The sequence below is a fragment of the Poecile atricapillus genome, chromosome Z, assembly GCF_030490865.1.
Source record: "Poecile atricapillus isolate bPoeAtr1 chromosome Z, bPoeAtr1.hap1, whole genome shotgun sequence".
Taxonomy (NCBI): Eukaryota; Metazoa; Chordata; class Aves; order Passeriformes; family Paridae; genus Poecile; species Poecile atricapillus.
Window position 1 is genome coordinate 39,970,311 of NC_081289.1, and position 18,965 is coordinate 39,989,275.

An 18,965-nucleotide genomic window follows, 5' to 3' on the forward strand; every position below is an offset into this window, starting at 1 on the left:
CTACACAGTGAAACAACTCTTGGTGTGAGGAGATGTACAAAGGACAACAAATGAAAACAGAGCCTTCCCTAACTCCTCTGCCTGAACATGGATAGCACCTCTGGTATTCAGGTAAGTAAATGGTACTGCTGATATTCAGAGGAAGGGGAACAATGCAACCTGCTGTTCTTAAGAGCTGGAAACAGTTCATTATAGTTTAGGACAAGTACATAACCTGTTACCCATAAAGCCTTATAAAGTCTTTACTACCAAGTCTTTACTCCTGGCCATTTTATCCCCCTCACTTTTGCTTCATGCCCCACTCCTGCCAAACTTTACAAAGCTGTGCTGAATGCTAAGCCTCTTCAGCAGCCTCAATCACCTCAGTGGCTTTCTGATCCAAGAAAGAAAATATCATTTTGATCTTCACAGGCCTGAGGCTTTAAATTTACACAGTCTGAGGCAGGAACTTCATTTATGCTTCCATCTGAGCATTGCTGTAACTGACCAAAAAAAAGTAATACCTGTGCATGAGTATGATATCATTCAAACATGTGACTAGTTACATTAAGTGTTAGTCCTGTATTTGAGGTGCTGAAGATTAAAAATGCCCCAAAACAAATAATCCTTCCTGTGAACTTGTCTAATGGAACTGATTGTGTCTTTTGTAATGGATAGAAAGGGCAGGTAAGGGGCCATTTCTGGAGGTCAGCATAGCACAAACTGCCTCCAACTAGAGCTCAGGCTATTTGTTTCTGTAGAAATCTGTTGCAGAACTCCCTTGCTTTCCAGTACTCTCAGATTTCATCTCCTGAATTAATGGGAATGGAGTGAAAACTAAATGTGCTGCCAGAATCATCCTTTTCCTATCTGCTCATGTGACTTTGTGTAGTCTAGAAATGAATTGAAAGAGAAATTTTTTTCAGATAGAGTCTCTGAGACCTGAGGTAGAAAGGTTTGCACATGATTTCTCACTTCCCTTTTGGTGTCATTTGAAGGATAACAGACTGCTGAAGTCTTCCTGAATTAATAATTTTCTCCTTTTTCTCCTCTACAAAGGAGCACCTCTTTTGAATAATGAGAACCTGCTTAGGGAAGAGAACATTCATTGCTGTTCCTGACTTACTATGTCAATGGATACATAGTATTTAATGGAAGAGAATTATTCACCTTCTACCAGCATTATTCTTGATTAGGTTTCTCAGAATTTCATGCCTGGCTTTTGGAAGAGGAATGCTCTGTTCACAGAAAGAATGAGGGGATTGGCCTACCTTTTGTGCAAGGCTTTATATTAATTCTATTAACTTGTCAGAAAGCTGATGTACAGCAGGATTAGGTGTGCAAATGGTCTAAAGAAAAGATATGGAAACCCAGTGTCAGGACATGTGCCAAGTTCCATGCTTAGAAAGAACAATCAGCTGTGAATGCAAGACTTTGCAAAATAAATGAAGTCTCTCTTCTACAGAAACATCAGGTTACCCCATGAAAATTAGTGTCAACAGCACAGCATTACTGCAAAAAGGGTAAAGGTCAAACTAGGGCATACAAACAACAGTGTATTTTATATAAAGAATGAAGAATATAAACTTCTCTTTCATTTAGCATTGGTAGGACTGCAGCTGAAATTCAATGTCCACTTTTGGGTACCACTCTTCCAGATAAATATGCATTAATTTGAGTGAGGGTCCAGGGCAGGTCAAGAGGAACAAGTGGTAGTCTAAAAACTTCTAAGGGAATTTTGAATAATTTTTTTCTACTTCTTCTGCAAAATAAAACTGAAGGCCTGTAGAATGACATCCAACAGATCTGTTAGAACCTTTGGACACTAAGGAGTCATCTGGTCTCCATAAATGTGAGACAAGGACGAGAAGTAACTGGTGACAAGAGAGATTTAGATTAGCTTTTAGAAAGATTTCCACCTCAGATGATTGATTAACTGAGGAACAAATCCCGTGAAATTTCCATCGCTGGAAGTTTTTGAGTGCTTATATTAGACAGATGTCTATCCAGTATGACACAAATACAGGTAACTTGGAAAAATCTCACATGTTCTATTCTGAGCATTAATTTGTTTCACCTTTCTCATTGTATTTTAGTGCAATTCTACAAACCTTGAAGACATAATGTAAACGAAAAAGACAGTCTGAAGCCATAGTCCAGCAAAACACAATCTAAGTATTTGTATTTCATGAAGCAAAATTCTCAGGTGTTTAACCAGACTTGACTTTGACAAAAGCAGGGCAAAATCAAAATCAAGGCAATCAAAATCAAAATGATTGGACAGCTGACAGATTGGATAACAAAGATGAGTAGCAATTTTGATTATGTCGGATGAGTACTGACTCAATTATATCTCTGTTATTATCCTTGAATAAATTATTTATTAAAATAAGATCCAAAGGAAAGAACAGGGATTAATGTGGGAAGGTGCAGTGTAGTAATAATTAGGATGTGTTGCGTCTACAGTAAGACATCCAAAATGCAATTACTTAAAAAGTATTTAATTCTAAACCACATTTACAATACTATTCTCTCCACAAACAAAATGTTTTTCAGCCAGCAATGAGAGATAATATCATCTTTACTTTGCATAAAAAAATTAAAAATCTATAAGACTACTCATTAATGTGCTTTTTAAACAGAACCTTGAAAGATATCTTCTTTCATTTTAATTCCTATTTTTGGTGCAAGCTAAAATTATCTAACTGTAATAATAAGTATATAAAGATAATTATTGACTAATTGATACAATAATTGATAAACTAATATGATTGTTTTCAAGTTGGGAGGGATTTTGCATTCTTAGTTGTAGCACAAATGCTTTATTGCAAAATGAAATACTTTTTTATAGCTCTTGTAAATATGTCTGCCACAAACATAAAATGCCACTAGTCACTTAATACATTTAATTTTAGCTTGCAAAGTGGAGTTTGAAATACTAGATTTGAAATCTTTGAGTGTTATAAGACAGAAAAATCTCTCAGTTTGAAACACCATTGTCAGTTCCCTCATCAAAAACCTAAATTTAAACTTCAAAAAAGTTTGGAAGCAGCTGAAGAGTTGAATTTCACAGATAAGTCTCATCACATATTGACAGCCTGCATAAACTGCATAAAGAATATAGGCTTTGATGCAGTAGATATAATGTATTCTCACTGACCACTTATTAAGGAATTTATTTGAAAGTACACGTAGGCAACAATGGTGAAAACAAATAAAATTCAGATATTTCTAAAGGTTCTAGTTTTGAATTTTTTCTTTATACTTTTTAATGCAAAGCATTCATGGATCTCAGGATTAAAATTCATTGTCATCGAACATATTACTAATAGGATGCTAATGTGCTCTTACCTTTCATTTTCATAGCAATTATTGCAAATCGCATATAATTTACATAATTATGGTATGATAATTCACATTAGCATAATTGATGTCAAAAGACATAAATACTCTTTTTTTTGTTGTTTTAGTGATGATAGGTACCTTGAAGCATTAGGTATCCATACATTTCCCTTTTTACTTACTACTTGATTAGATATACTATGTCATGAGGTGTAGAAATGAAAGGACAGTTGTAGAGGTGTTCAAATGCAGCCAGTGTTAGCTTGGGACTGCTTCTGATGTTTGTATTCAAAATGTTCATCTCAGAGAACATTCCTTCAGGAGTCATTTTAACTTTTTATCATGGGGAAAAAGAAAACGTATCTCAAATGTCCCAATTGCTTCCATGTATTGCACGATATATTTAAACTATTAATGGCATATAAAGAAATAAAAATACCATTAAAGGGAGTATGGCCAGCAGCTGGGAGCCAGTACTACTGTTAACATTGTTCTAAATGTTAAAGATGTGTAAAATCTCCTGGACAGAAATAAGGATCTTGAGCACAGAGAAGTTGCCCTAGCAAGTGTGTCAGATGTCTGGCATGAGGAGCAAAAACCAACCAAGGTAAGGAAGAGAAGACTTTTCTGGAACCTGAAAAGAACAGTGGAGATTTACTTCTGTCCAAAAAGCTACTGACACATTTCAGTTAGGAAAGCGTGAGGAAAAGACCAGCACACAAAAAACATAGTGTCTGTGAAGAAGTATTTAAGTTCTTTTTTAAGTGTGGCATCTAACAGATCTGATTTTTCTGTCTTCATTGCATTACTTTTTCTGCATTATAAATTGTGTTATCATAATTTAGAGTTTTAGAACCCTTTTTGGTGGTTTCTGGCAAGTCACATCAGTAAAACAGAAATTGCCCTGTTGTCCACAAAAATCAGATTCATTATCCAGTGTGCAACAAGCCAATAACTACACACTTGATAGAGACATTGATTATTTACTTCAGAGTTGCAAAAGCCTGGATGTTTGGTGGTATTCCACAAATAAAGGACAGAACTATCAAAACATTTTGCTATTTATGTATTTTAGGAAACAGAGGAATTAGCGGTTACACATTACATTATTAATTATTCTAAAAGTATTCTAGAAGTATTCTATCTTCTGTTGGTCAATGATTCTCTCACCTCTCATGATAATCAGTTCACATGCTCTGTCCTTCTCTTCTTTTGGGTCAGTGGATATCTTGGCCCAGCAGTCCGTGAGTATGTGGTCACAATCTCCCCCTGACAGAATTACCTTTTACCCCACTGGAGCCAATTCCAACACCATTGCTGAGCTGGCTTTGTTAGCACCTTCCATACCTTTGGAGTTCTGCCAAATGTACTTGTGGCCCATAAATTCTGCACTTTTTGTGTCCAGTATCCTTCTTCATAGCTTTTTCAACCTCCCCCTAGGTAATATTAACAAGGCATTTCTACCAGCATTTAATTTGTTTTTGTTACACATGAACATCACTGAGACCTTGCTAGCTGCTATATGTTTCATGGATTAGATCTCCCTTCTTGTTGATTAGTCTCAAGACTATACAAAGATCAAAAATTTTAAAAACTACTTTCTTAAGAAAATTTTACCTATTTCATATTTTGCAACAGCTCCCGCCTGGGACTGTGTGCCATAAGATGTTTCAGTCACAGGTTGGCTTTCCTGGGGAACCTCATTGCCTAACAAATACCTGGCCCTCTCTCCTGTGCTCAGGAGGAATGGTGTCAGTTTTAAATATTAAAAGTCATGAGCTTGGTCCCCAAATTAACAGCATAGTTCAAGAATCATGCAGTTTAAAAGTAAAAATACATCTCATTCTCTACCTTAGTTAATAGACCCATGGAGTGTACATGCACATCTTCACATTTTTGTTAGTTGCTGAGTTCCATACATTTTTTTTAAACAGTCATTACCCTATGGCTTCTTTTTTTTTTCTTTCAGCAGCTGTCTCTAATAAACTTCAACTCAAAATCAAATTGTGAGCATTATGAACCCTGATTAATTCTAATTGCAGCCGCTCAGGACTCAAAACTCGCATCAAAAAAAAAGTCCTACTCCATGTGAGAAATAACTACAGGATTTGTAAAAAGCTGGTTTTACCCAGTGGGTATTTTAAAGTGCAGTTCAGTTCATAAGCTGTAGAAAACATGTCTTTTCCCCATGCACATACCATGTCACTTCTGCACACTTCATTTAAGAAAACAAGTGTCTAACACCTTTAATTCCTACCAGCCCTGAAAAATTAACCTCTCTGAAAGAGCTGATGTGACTTGTTATGACCTGGGCAGTGACAAATTATTTGCCCAATTCTCACTGAGGGGCCAAGGGATTAATTTTTTTTTAAGATGAAGGAATGGTTGCAACAAAAGATACAATGTTTTTGTGCAGTTTTTAATGGGAATGCCTTGATTTACAAGTTCAGATTGAGTTTGAAGACTCAAAGCTGAAAAAAATTCTTGTTTTTCTTCCACTTAAAACAAGCACTTTCAATTTGGAATCGATTCAAAGACAATAAGCGCAGAACATTATGATGCTATTTCTACAGAACTGCTTTTCCAGACTGGAACTACATTTAGAAGTCAAATTTGTCAAAACATGTCAAGAAAGTGATGAAGCACCAATGGAGTCTGTAAAGCAGAAACTGAGCATATCCTTCCATTATCATAATCTAGTACCAACAGCCCTCCCTACCCGTGGCAGCTCCTGGGTTCTCTTTGTTTTGGCTTGCTGCTCAAGAAGGGGAGTTTGGGCCAGAAAACCCAGTGTGGCCCCTTCCAACTTTATCCATATTTGTGATTCTATGGTTCAGTGAATAAAAACAGCAGAGTGAGGAAGGCTATTTTATGAATGCCATTCCTTTGACTGCAGTAACTCTAAAGGAAAGATTCTCTATTCTCTCATATATTGATATTATTAGGTGTATAAGAAAGACTGATTGCAAACAAGATAGAGTTGTTTCTCTTGTTGCTTTGCTGTTTTCTAATATGTTCTCTTTTATAAGTACTCTTCTTATTGAAATAGTGGGCTAAAATGAAGAATATAAAAAATGAACAGAGATAAAACCCTGGACAACAAACACAACATCTATGATTGGATAACATACTCCCATTGTGCAAGAAAAAATGATATATTGAATTAGATGCAGATTAAACTACTGACAGCTCATCACAGCTATGCTTAACAACTGCTTAAAGAGATATTCATCAATAGCTTGAAATAACAGCTGTACATTTGAGTAAGAAGCAGACTTATTATGTGATTTTTTATTTATTAAAATCCAAAGGTATTTTGTTTTAGTTCTATGAGAACATAACTGAAGTCACCCACATATTGAAGAGCTTAATACTTTTCAAGCTTCCCTTGCTCACTTGACACAAATTAAAGCTAAGATAAATGTCATTTATATATCAGTTTTTCTACTTCTAGAACTACTGAACTACCGACAAAAAGCTAAAGGGGAAAATCCTTTTTATTATTCAGATGAATATTACTTCTGGATGAAACCATGCAACAAACCTGTGAATCTTCATAGAGGAATATGAAAGAAAATAATTATTTTTTTCAGGCAAATTTCATAAGTATCTAATTCACTTCACTGTATATGTTGACTTTCATTATTAAAAATATATTCCATGCAATACTGGAAACAATAAATACTATAAATTGTTATGAAAGAGATTGCTAGTTATGGACCACCCTTTTTTCACCTTTTATATAGGGAGAAAACTATCAGTTTAAAGAGGAGATGGTGCAGCACAACCCATCCCAACACTTAGAAATTAAAGACCATATCTGTCTTCATAATCGCTTAGGAAAAGACAGAAATGAACAGTAGACAACGAGAGAAAGGGTTGAAGCTTTATTAAAGATTCCAGGCTGTAGGCAGGGCTGGAGATGCCCTTTCCTGGAAGCTTGCAGCCTGAGTGCAAATGAGGGCACAGCTCCCTGGGTTGACAATCACCTTCAAGGGGCACCGAGCTCTGCACATGATATGCCCTTGGGAGTCCTTATTCTGTCCAGTGAATGACAGTAGGGAACACAGTGTAAAGTGGGAGAAAGAAAAACTTCTCTCACACAACATGGGGTTAAAGATTCTGTTCTGGGGCTGAATTTGCTCAGTTTATACAGCTGCTGTAAGCAGGGCACACGCCACGGTTCATTCCCCTTCTGTCACGATGACTGCCTCCTGGACAGCGCCGAGCACACGGCTGACGAGAGTGCCCTCATCCACCATGGCATCCTGGGCCTGTAAAAACCTGCACACAGGCTGCTCTGGCAGCTCCTGTCACCAAGTTCAGAAGTCTGGAAAACAGAAGGTTCAGAAGCCTGGTCTGAAGGGTCATCATCAGACCACTCCTTCAGAGACACCTGAGAGGTAATTCTTCCTGAATCCTACCACATCGCCTTCTTTCCAATCGTGTCATCTCCCAAAGAAACAGGAGTTGTATAAATTTGCTTTCATACACAAATCCAAACTTTGGACAGTCGCTACGAGTTCCTCTAGTAGTATTATTTACACCACACTTAGCACTGGGTGATGAAATAAAGCATAAAAGACTTCTCTGTGTTTGTTGCAGGAACAGGTTTCTCTAGGCAAGTGTTCATGGCTTCTGCTTGTATTCCTTGCACCACAGATTTAAAGTCTATGATACAAATATATGACATGAAAATATGACATGAATACAGTGAAATGTCCATATTGAATATTCTCACTTCTCTAGGGGAAAATCAATGACAATTTTGACTATTTCATTTGCATATATTTTTGAAATGAACACACTAGCTGGTATTTTATCTTTTTACCTGTTGAAGCCTAGGTTATCTCATTTATTTACATGAGAGCAGAGAAGGGTTGGAATCTCCCAGTTAAAGTATATGAAAGCTCCATAAATTTTAGCTTGAAGTTGAAAGCAATAGTATCGTTAATTGTCAGAAAGTTTATCTGTTTGAATCAGAATATGTTTGCTGTATTTAGCAACTAGGCTCTACCACATGTTTCAGAGACAAGTATTTCCAAATCACTATTTTCTCCTGTGGACAGCCATTCCTGCAAAACAATCTAAAAATTTTGTCTCACTTCATATCATCTTCATATCATACATGTCTTTGAAATTATCACACTGTGAAACACAATTACCTACAAAATACAACTGCTAAAATTGAAATACAAGCCATAATTTGCATTTTAGGGTATCTATTTTGAAAAAAAGTTTAAAAGAAAGGGGAAAAGTGTGAAGTCTCAGGTAGTAACTGAATCTGAATATAAAAACATGACAACTCTGTAATATAGTATGCCATTCTGTAGCAAGATATGCTACTTGTACCCTTCTGTTGTCTGTGATAATAGGAATCATTGCAGCTCTTATATTATTTAAGGCTATAACAGAGTTAAAACTTGAGAAAATGCAGTGGGAAGGAAATTGCCTGCATATGTTGATAACACATAGATCTGCAGTATTTCATATTTTAAATATTTTACAAAATAATTTAATCATGTATCCAGATTGAACTAACAGTTAGTACAACAGCATGTATTTTAGATTCACTCCAGAACTGTGACACAAAATACAGTGCTGAGATAAAAAAAATTAAAAATAAAAGACATAAAACAAACTCCATATGTACCAGTAAATTCTAGTATTCCATTAATAAATGGATCCAAATGAAAATATATTATATCTGGGTTCTCAATGCATGTTAAAGACAAATTGTGTGAGAATAGGGACAGCAAAAACATGACTCGTTACTCCATCACTGCATAGACTGAAAACTTTGTGAATGAATTTAACTTCATATATGCATGTCTGCATCTTTCTGGCTGTAGTTTCACAGCAATTTTTTTATGATCCTGTTGAAACTGGGCAAGTAATGCCAAGAAGTCCAGCAGAGTCACCACTTGCTGCTCATTAGAATGGGCCAAATGTGTCCCTGCTTTAAGCAAGTCTGCTGCATTTACATTTCAAATAGGTATTTCTCATGGAAAAAATTATATTGAGCAACAAGGTTCTGGAATTTGCTTTCAGGACTTGAAGAGAAATTTTGTGTTAGAAATGTATGCTCAGTGTATGCTTGGAGGGAGATGGATATGAAAGCTCAGTGGTTCTCCCTAGCACTAAAGCCATAAGGTCAGAGTTAATCTGGCAAGGCAAGCAGGCTCCCTCTCTGCCATCCTTGGTTGTGAGTGCCCCACTGCATCCAGGCTGCTCAAAGAGGGAGGGCTTATCAACCCCTGGCAAACTCTGGAGCTGTGACAGTTGTCTGCCCCATCTGCCTTTTGTGCAATCAAGTTGTAGGTCCATTTCTTTCTACAGGAATATCCCACCTGCCTGATCATTATACAAAGGTAGCAAGCACCAGCAAAAATCATCTTCTTTGTGAATCCTGGGAGGCTGCACTCCCCTCACTCACCCTTCCTCAGAGATGGGCTTCAGTGGGAGATATTGGGTCATTCTCCTGAACAGGCAATTTAGTAATCATTGTCTAATATCAGCTACAAGGAAATTTCAGAGGAAGAGGTGAAGTATCTATTGAATACAAGCAATACAAGGATAGGCATTTTTTTTATATTGTATCTCAGACACGGGAAGCTTTTAAACAAACCAGTTTCCAATCCTTCCGAACTTTCAACTTAAATAAAGTTTTAAAAACAAATTATTGGATATCCTGACAAATATCATGCATTTATAATGTGCATTTTCATAATCAACAGAGGACAAAATATACTCCTTCAGCAAGATACACTTGTGCAGAATTTTCCATGTAGTTTTCTTTTCCTTAAATATATTCTAGGGAAAAAAAACCAAACCAAACAACAACAACAAACACAACCCCACACCCAAACCATCACCCAGTGGAAAAGCAAAAAGCACTTGATAAAAACAACTGGTTCTATAAGCCCTATGTTCACTCAGGGCTTCTGCTGGCATCTAGCTCATGGCAAAGACTTATAGTTGGAGGTGTTGGAGGTCATTAGTTTGATCTTCACTCCTACCTCTTCAAAAACTTATTTTCCAAAACTTTTTTGAAAATTCCACTTGTTTTCATTATTATATGTATTTGTGATCAGTGAAGACACTGACAAAAAACTTGTGTAAGAAGTGCCATAAAGGTACAGAGCACACTCACAAAGTTTTATGTCCCTTAAAAGCCCGGCAAAAAAAAATCCTAGAGGTGGTCCATTGTGCAAACTTCTTATTTTCTCAGCTGCCTATATTAAATCTTACTTTTAGATTAATTTAATAATTTTTATAGCAGTCTACCTTCAAAGTTCCTCCTTTAGAAAAGGGCAGCAGAAAATTTATGGAAAATAAAGATGTGCTGAGTTCAGTTTTCTTATATAGCAGAGGAGTTATTAGTCTTCTATAATATAAATTACAACCAGACTGAGTGTTTAATTAAAAAAAAATGGCAAATGGAAAAGCACTCATATGAGTCTAGTCCAAAGATCTTTTGATAGAGTCTAAATTAAAACAAAAATTCAATAAAGATCATAATCTTTGACCTGTTTTCACCAAATATTTCATTTTTATTGCAGCTTTGTTATGCTCTCTGAGTTTGTTTGGCAATACACAGAACACACATTAACCACATGGAAACTTTCATCTTTTCGATGAAATAAACATATTTTCTTTGTTTCTCTTTCTCGCATCACTGACAACAGGCTTTTTTGTCCAACTGTGATAATGCCCTGTGTTCAGAACATACACGTCCCTGTATGAATCTAACAACAGGCAATTGACATCTTGATGGCTTTCTTGTCCTCGATGAGGGATAAACAAACACATGCACACACAGCCCATACTTAAACGGACAGAAAAGCTCCTTCTGAGGAGCAGGGCTTTTGTACACCTGTTACATTTAATACATATGTCAGGTGCCATCTGTTGGAAAGGCATTTTTCCTTCCTTGTGCTTTAAAAAAGACACAAATAAAGTGCTAAAAAGCTCAAACACTGCAGAGGGAAAGAAATGCCTGTTAATGACTGTCCATCAAGGCCTGGGGTTTCAACATAAAAACCACATTACAGCATAATGAGATCTAAATCAATGGATTGTTCTGTTTCCTGGCTGCTCTCATTACTCACAAAAAACCACAATGAATTCACGTAATTTTATTTGTGGTGACCTAATAGTACCGTGACAAAGTTCTAATTGCTTTAAAATATTATTATCTAATATTCAGTAGGGAATTGCTGTTGAAATTAACATTTGTTTATAAAGAAGTCTTTCTCTTCATTTTTTGATTTATTGATTGATATACAGTCATCCCTTAATTGTGGATAATTTTGTGAGCTATTTTCTGTGTTTAAAATACTCCTCTTATATTCATCCAACTATGCTGATGATTAGAAAACCTAAAATAAAAATTAAACCATTCTAAATCTAATTGTTTCAAAATTTCTTTATGGAGTGTAACTTGTGTCTGCAAATGGATCCATTATACATAAGTCTTTTTTTAGCTATTTTATTTCTTAGTTTGAGTAGATCTAAATACATCATTATACTGTCTTGTTTTTCTGAAAAGCACTCTTCTCTATCTAGGCAGTATTTTGAGATGTTTTCCTTCATTGTCAGCTGATCAGTGGAATCAACAATGGAAATTTACTCTGCTTTTCTGCAGTCACTTTACTGTGTAGCATTATCCTCGAGTTAGGGTTGAAATCTGGAAACGTCTTATGTACCAGATTAAAACAGGCTTTTTTTTCTTTTTTTTTTGTGAGATAGGGACACTTCCAGTTGACATCCAAAACAATTGTAACAACTCTCATGACATCTTTATTCCTCTCAAAGACCCAGTTTTTTGTTCCTTTTGACTTATAATGCAGTCATGAGATTACCTAAAGGAAACCTAAATAGAAAAATTAAGAAAACTGATTTAAATCAATGTTTTGTTTATATATATATCAAGATACACCAAAATTATGATGATTTCTGAAACCTAATATTGTTATCAAATAGGGTTTCAACTGACCCTGCTAACATGTAGTCACAAAAAGTAGTACAAGACCAAATTCATTTTAAAAAGTATGTGAAGGATGGTTTTGTTCCTGCACTTTAGCATAGACAAAATTAACAATTATTCTGCTTAATTTGTTTTCTCTTTATCTCTGATGTGTTGAATTGTATGACTGCACCAGCTGATATGCAGAAAAGTGGGAATACACTTGGAGTATAACAGTGGAGAATAAAGGTCTTGCTGATTGCTGGTCTTAGAGTAATAAAACCAAACTAAAATCTACTCAGGAGTATTCCCATTCCAACTAACTACAGAATAATACTTAAACTATAGAATATGTTGCATATTCTTGGGTAAAACTACTTTGCTTTGTGGATGCAGCCCATATAAAGCAGAGAATTTACTCAAATAGCATATTTAGGGCTTAACTGCTGTAACAGTTGGAGACAAATAAATAAAACATTTTTTAAATCAGGGCTGTCCCTTTTGGCATCTAAAGCTGCATATGTGGAGATCTACCTTGCCTCCTAAGAGAAATGTTCTTCCAGCTTCCATCACAATTTTCTGAGCCACTATTCATGGTAAAAAATATTTGTCCTGGGTTGTCTGCTGGAATATATTATTTTGATTTAGAGTTTTGTTGTGATTTTAATGTTGGTGGACAGCTGCCGAGGCTCTGCATGAGTTCTCAGAGGTACCAAGGATCCCGAGCACAACCAGTGTTGGAAATGATGGAGGCTGACTCTCTCACTTGTAATTAGAGCACTTCCAAAGGAAATGGTGTACCTGTATTCTCGGCATAGCCATCCTAAGAATGTTTCAAGCCAAATTTCCAGTCCAAAGCACTGCATCACCGTAATTGAGAATGAGAATATTCAGCGTTTTCTGCTAACATCAAGTCACTCTGCTGCCAAGAAGGTAAAGTTCATGAGACCAAAGAGAACCAGCAATAAACACAAATCTAGTGAAATGATTAGAGTAATGTCCCACTCTTCTGGGCTCTGCTCCCAGGACTTTGTGTACTATTTTTTCTTTAAAAATGTCAGAGAGGGTTGTGCTAGTAATGGGTGAAAATAACCAGTCTGGGTGTGTTTGAAAAGGATGAAAGCAAGATGCTGCCACAAAGTTTAGACTTTTTTCTTTTTTTCCCTTAAGGTCAAAAGCTCTGCATAGTTCCTCAAAAGTAGGAAAATGTGAGGCTTGGGTGGTGAAAAGAGCTAGGTGTCTAGCATTTTCCTTCATAGGTTAATGAGCAACTTACCTACTTTTAATGTAGCATGTGAGTTCTGGATTTTTTTTCTCCTGTGCCTTTCCAATGGTATTTAATTTAGGATGTCTGGATGCTCCTGGTATTGAGTGCTAAAATCTTAGTGTGTGTGTCTAAGTCAGACTCATTTAAAAATCCAGTGATATTTGCATATCCCTTTAGATGAATAATTCCAAATTAACTAAAACAAGGTCTATTAAATACTACCATCACATGAATTTGCTTTTTTTTAATGTAAATTAACGTAATAGACTCTACTTCTCAGCAAATTTTGAATAGATGTGTTTTATTCTTAGCCAAACTGAATCTTTCAGTCTTTTGTGGAAAGCTCTGCAATTATAACCACTTATTTAGACACACTTAATTTTCTTCCTGGGCCCTCGTCTACTACTTTTTTTCTGCTGATGAAAGAAGGGAGTAGCACTCACCTCTCTGTTACCATAACAAGCTTTAAACTTACTAACCTTGTACAACTTCTATAGACTAATAAGGATGAGACAAGAGTGTATGCATATTAACTTCTACCCAGACTTTCAGAATAAAAAGTAACAGTGCCCACAAAGAAAAATAAAGCAAAAGAAGTCTGTACAACAAAATAAGCCAGTGTAATGCCAAGTAAGGAAGGTCTTCTCCATTCAGAAGTGGGTCCCAGTAGTCTGCTTTACTATTTGTGTGATGTTGATAGCTTTATGCAAAATATTTTTCAAAGAGGCTTAATACAATTTTGGTTGTAGTTAAAAATGTTATTTTCAAGTAGTGCTTATTTTAATCAGGTGAAATTCTCTAAACATTTCTCTATTATCACAAACCTCCAGTTCTAAGGATAATTAAAACGAGTTTCTATCAGAATGAAAATCATTGTTAGTAGGAAAAATGCTTTGCTTGCAACTGTGACTGCAGCACACCACTATTGCAAAGTCTCTCAAACTTCTAACATTCGTGTCTCCTTTCCTTCCGACCTCTTTCTTACCAAGTATTTTTGGATTTTGGCAAATATTTTAATTCTGATAATTCTAGAAGTCAAAATACATTTATATGATAACATAGGTCTCTTCGCAAAATATTCTAGATCCTGAATATTTCTTGGAGGAACTCTTAGGTCTAGTCTGTATTTTATAAATGTTGAAAATGCTGAGCTGTGTTCAAAGCAGTTACCTTATGTTCTAAAGTTGTCATCACATAAATACACAGAAATTAGTTTTGAAAGGTGGAAAGATAAGTTGTGGGTGACAATTATTTGATATTCAGATTTTCAAAATGACTGAAGATAGTGGTATACAGCTTCAAACAGTTTTCTGTCTATACAATCATTCTTACTTGAGCATAGACACATTTAACCTCTGTTACAAGCTAAATACTTCTTTAGCTGAGCTAAAGCCTAAACATGTCAGGAATCTCAGAACAGGAATCTTGTTACTCTGACTGAGCCATGCAGAGGCAGGGAGTCTCTCCACCAATTTCTCCTGCTCTTCTGCACATAAAATGACCCTTCAATGCTGATCATAATTTATATACCACAGTGCTTAAGACTTCACTCTCACTAAACTTAATTTGATGTAGTTATTTCTGATCAAAAACAAGATTTCATACATTGATGGAGATTCAAGCAATTTTGAGTTGGAGCAAGAGAAGCTTGGACCAAAGACCCAGTGGAATAATGATGGGATCAGAGAAGAGGCAGAGGAGGAACTGTAGAGTAATAAATTAAGCCCATTTTTGCTGTTATTTATGATTTGTTCATTATAGAAAAAATGTGTTTCTTCATGAATAATACTGTTTTTATAAAGAGCTGTTCTGTGCCAGTGCATGTTTATCAGTTCTTCCTTTCTATTTCTTTTGCACCACCACTTATAAACCAAACTTGATTTCAAGAAAGGTGGAAAATTACCTTTCCCAATAAATAGAATAACTCATTATGTCGCTCACTGCCACTTGTACACAATGGCAAATTATTAATTTAAGGGAAATAATATGTTTAGTCTTGAGAATTCGGGTTGCACAAGCATGCAACACACTGGTTCCATTGCTGAGTATTTCAGAGGCATCCTGATTGTCAGAATTACTAGAATATCTTGAAAAGACTGGTAGGCAATCAGTCTGGTTGGCAGTGTCCCACCACTGTTAACTTATCATAAAGATATATCTCTGGTCTGTCTGGATGCTACAAGCTTCTACTCTAGCAAACACATTGAGACAGAACCTCGAGACACCTCCAGTAAAGATGCAAACCTTTTCTTTCAGGTGGGAATTCTACTCCTCAGTCAGCCTTTTGCAGAGCAAACAAACTTATCTCATTTTGAGCTCACTCTGCCATTGGTCATTAGTTAGCTCACAGTTACCAGAGTGAATGAGATCAATGATAACAAGATATTAAAAAGCAAAGAGCAAGCAGAACTCTCTTTTTCCTGAAAAAGATGTTCAAGGAATGACATTTGCTGGTGGCACTCTAGCCTGAACTAAACCAAAAGTTTCATAAACGATCTATTTCTGAAATATTCTTCCACCTTCTATCTATAAACCTGTAAAAGCTAGCATATATATAAATTAAGCAAGCACTCTGTGTTTTTGATAGGAAATAATTTATGTTACTAAATGTGTGTGTGAATAAATAGCTAACTGTAAATCAAGGAACATGAACAAAGGGAGATGTTCTATTTAACACTTGGCACAGTAGCTGATAGTCAGAAAAAAACCCCAACCAAACAACAAAACTAGCACAGAAAGTAGACCAGCCTCTCTCTCAATACATTGTTGTCTGCAGCCTCTCCCTCAAAGTATTACTTTTTACATCTGCTGCCCAGATTTGGGCAGATGATTATGTGTGCCCATAAGGATGTGACTATGGAGAGATCATATATTCCTTCCTTGTGAATCCTCATCTTCAGTTGTAGTTTATGTGGCATTATGCTTCTTGACCCAGCATTTTATTTTCTTAGTATTTTAGTGTTTATTTTGTTTGCTGCCTACTTTGGGATTTATTTGCATTTCCTTAATACTGAGACTGGATATCCTGCATTGTTGATTTTTCATAAATAATTTTTCAGCTAAATTCCCTGGTGTACGAATACTTGGGAGATAACTAGAGATAACAACTTCAAAGCAGAGATTTTAATTGTAAATTAATACATGAAATTGATTATCTTAAAGGGTTGGTGATACAGTACTTTAATGTTGTGCTCCCATTATCTCACCACCTAAGATCTGAATCACTCCTTGGAAGTGCCCATCTCCATTGTAAATAAAGGTTGCCTAAGGCAAGTAGCTACAAATGTAAGCATTTCAGTTGCATGTCAAACATTAAATGGACTAAATACAGGATCCAAGCCTGGATCAGAGTTTGCCTCATAGATCAGGATAACTTAAAATCTTTGCATGAAAGTTATTTTGTTTTCACATAATATTTCACCTCTTACTTGGTGCATAAGCAAACCAGTAAAACATGAGTCAGCTACTGTGAGACCAATATGCCAGTTCACAGAGTTAGGATGGATCTATCTTGGTTCTTGTCCTCATCTGAGGTGAATGAAATTCATAGCAGGAGGTTTGACTGATTCACTGTCAGGAACAGTTTTGAAAATGGGTTGATATTTTTCACAATTGCTGATCAAATTCTGTAAAGTTTGTAAAAAGATATGGAGGTAGACAGAATGTTATCAGGTGAAAGAAGACATATAGTGTCTTTTCTAATTTTATAATTTCAAATTAGAAGTGATTTTCCAGGTTAAAAAAAAAAAAAAAAAAAAAAAAAGAGGATAAATTTTACAATGGGTTTACTAAGGATTCATCCTAATGATAGTCCTGGAGTTATGTCCCTTTAAAATTAATGAAATAAATAAAACAGAAGGTGTGTTCAGAAATTAAGTCACTATGTACATGCTTCTGCAAATCCTGTTGATGTAAAATAATGATATATGATCATGATTCCATAAAAACACCAAACCAAAAAAAAACAAATAAAACCATAAAAAATTTACATTGACAATATCTTTCTTTTAACTGCCACACACATTATAGTGCAACGAATGAAATCTGTGAAATATACCTAGCAATGTCTGTGACCAAGGACAACGATTCCTCATAAAATGAAAAATTCACAGTATTTAAATTACCAGTATTTAAAGGAATACATGATTAGTGTTCAGATCTTAGTTCTCAGCCAGCCTCTAGAACATATACCTAATTTAATGCATCGAATAATATTATTGCCTTTTCAGATTTTGTCACTAAAAGTCTGCAATGAAATCATGGAAGATTTCAATGAAAGAAACCACAAAGTATCCTGAATAACAGTGGCACATATTTTCCTATTTTAGATTAAATATTGATAATTCTGCATGTCTATAAAAATACCTGAGTTTATTGTGCAGTAATGATGAGGTTGACAAGTATGAAGACACATTCACACTCTTGGAGTTCTGAATTTGCCACTTCCTCTGATGAAAGCAACACCAAACTCAAATGCATTAAATTTTCCTGAGTCAAAAACACCATAGCTGCTGCCACAAATAGATCAGACTTACCATGATATAATTATAAAGCTTGAAGAAGCTTGAAAAAAAAATATTCATATCCATAATCCTTAAGAAACATTACATTATTATGGAAAAGAACATTCAAGACAGTTTGAAGACCCTTAATTGTACATACTTACTTTTAATCAAATGTTTTGCTGCTGCTGCTGTGTTTCTTCATTAATTAATCTATGTTTACATTTTTGTTTTCATCAGCATTTATTATTTCCTCTTTTCTGGTGAAACTCTAACAGGAGAAGTACTTAATAATGGCAAACTCTGTAAACAAAATCATTGATTCATATAAGCTTATATGTGTTCAGTCATCCTGAAGAAATGGGGTTTAGGTTAAGGCATCCAAAATTAAATTTGTCACGTAGGCAGGCCCACACAATGTATCTTTGGATATCTGAAATAACACCAATTATCCATGCTTATGTGCCTCATTTAGGTTCAGGGTGAGATGAATCATGCACTGTGTCTCCATAGGCACATCCATTCCTTGAATGAGGATCCCAGAATATGAACCAGTTTTCCCTGCCTGCTGGTTTTGTGAGGTAAAGTTAATTGCCTTCACAGTGGCTGGTATGGGGCTGTGTTTTGGATTTGTGCTGAATACAGTATTGATAATATCAAGAAGTTTTGTTATAACTGAGCAGGACTTACACATAGACAAGGCCTTTTCAGTTTTTTGACTACCACACTGGCATGGAAACAGGGGGTGCTTCTGTAGGAGGCCACTACTCTTTTCAGGGACTGTTAGAGGTCACATGCTTGCCACATGTCTGGACATTCTACATGAATTCTAGAAATAGAAGAGTGTCAGGTTGAACTCAAGCTTGCTAAATTCCCAGAACTTCATTTTTCATTGTTTTGCTTTTTG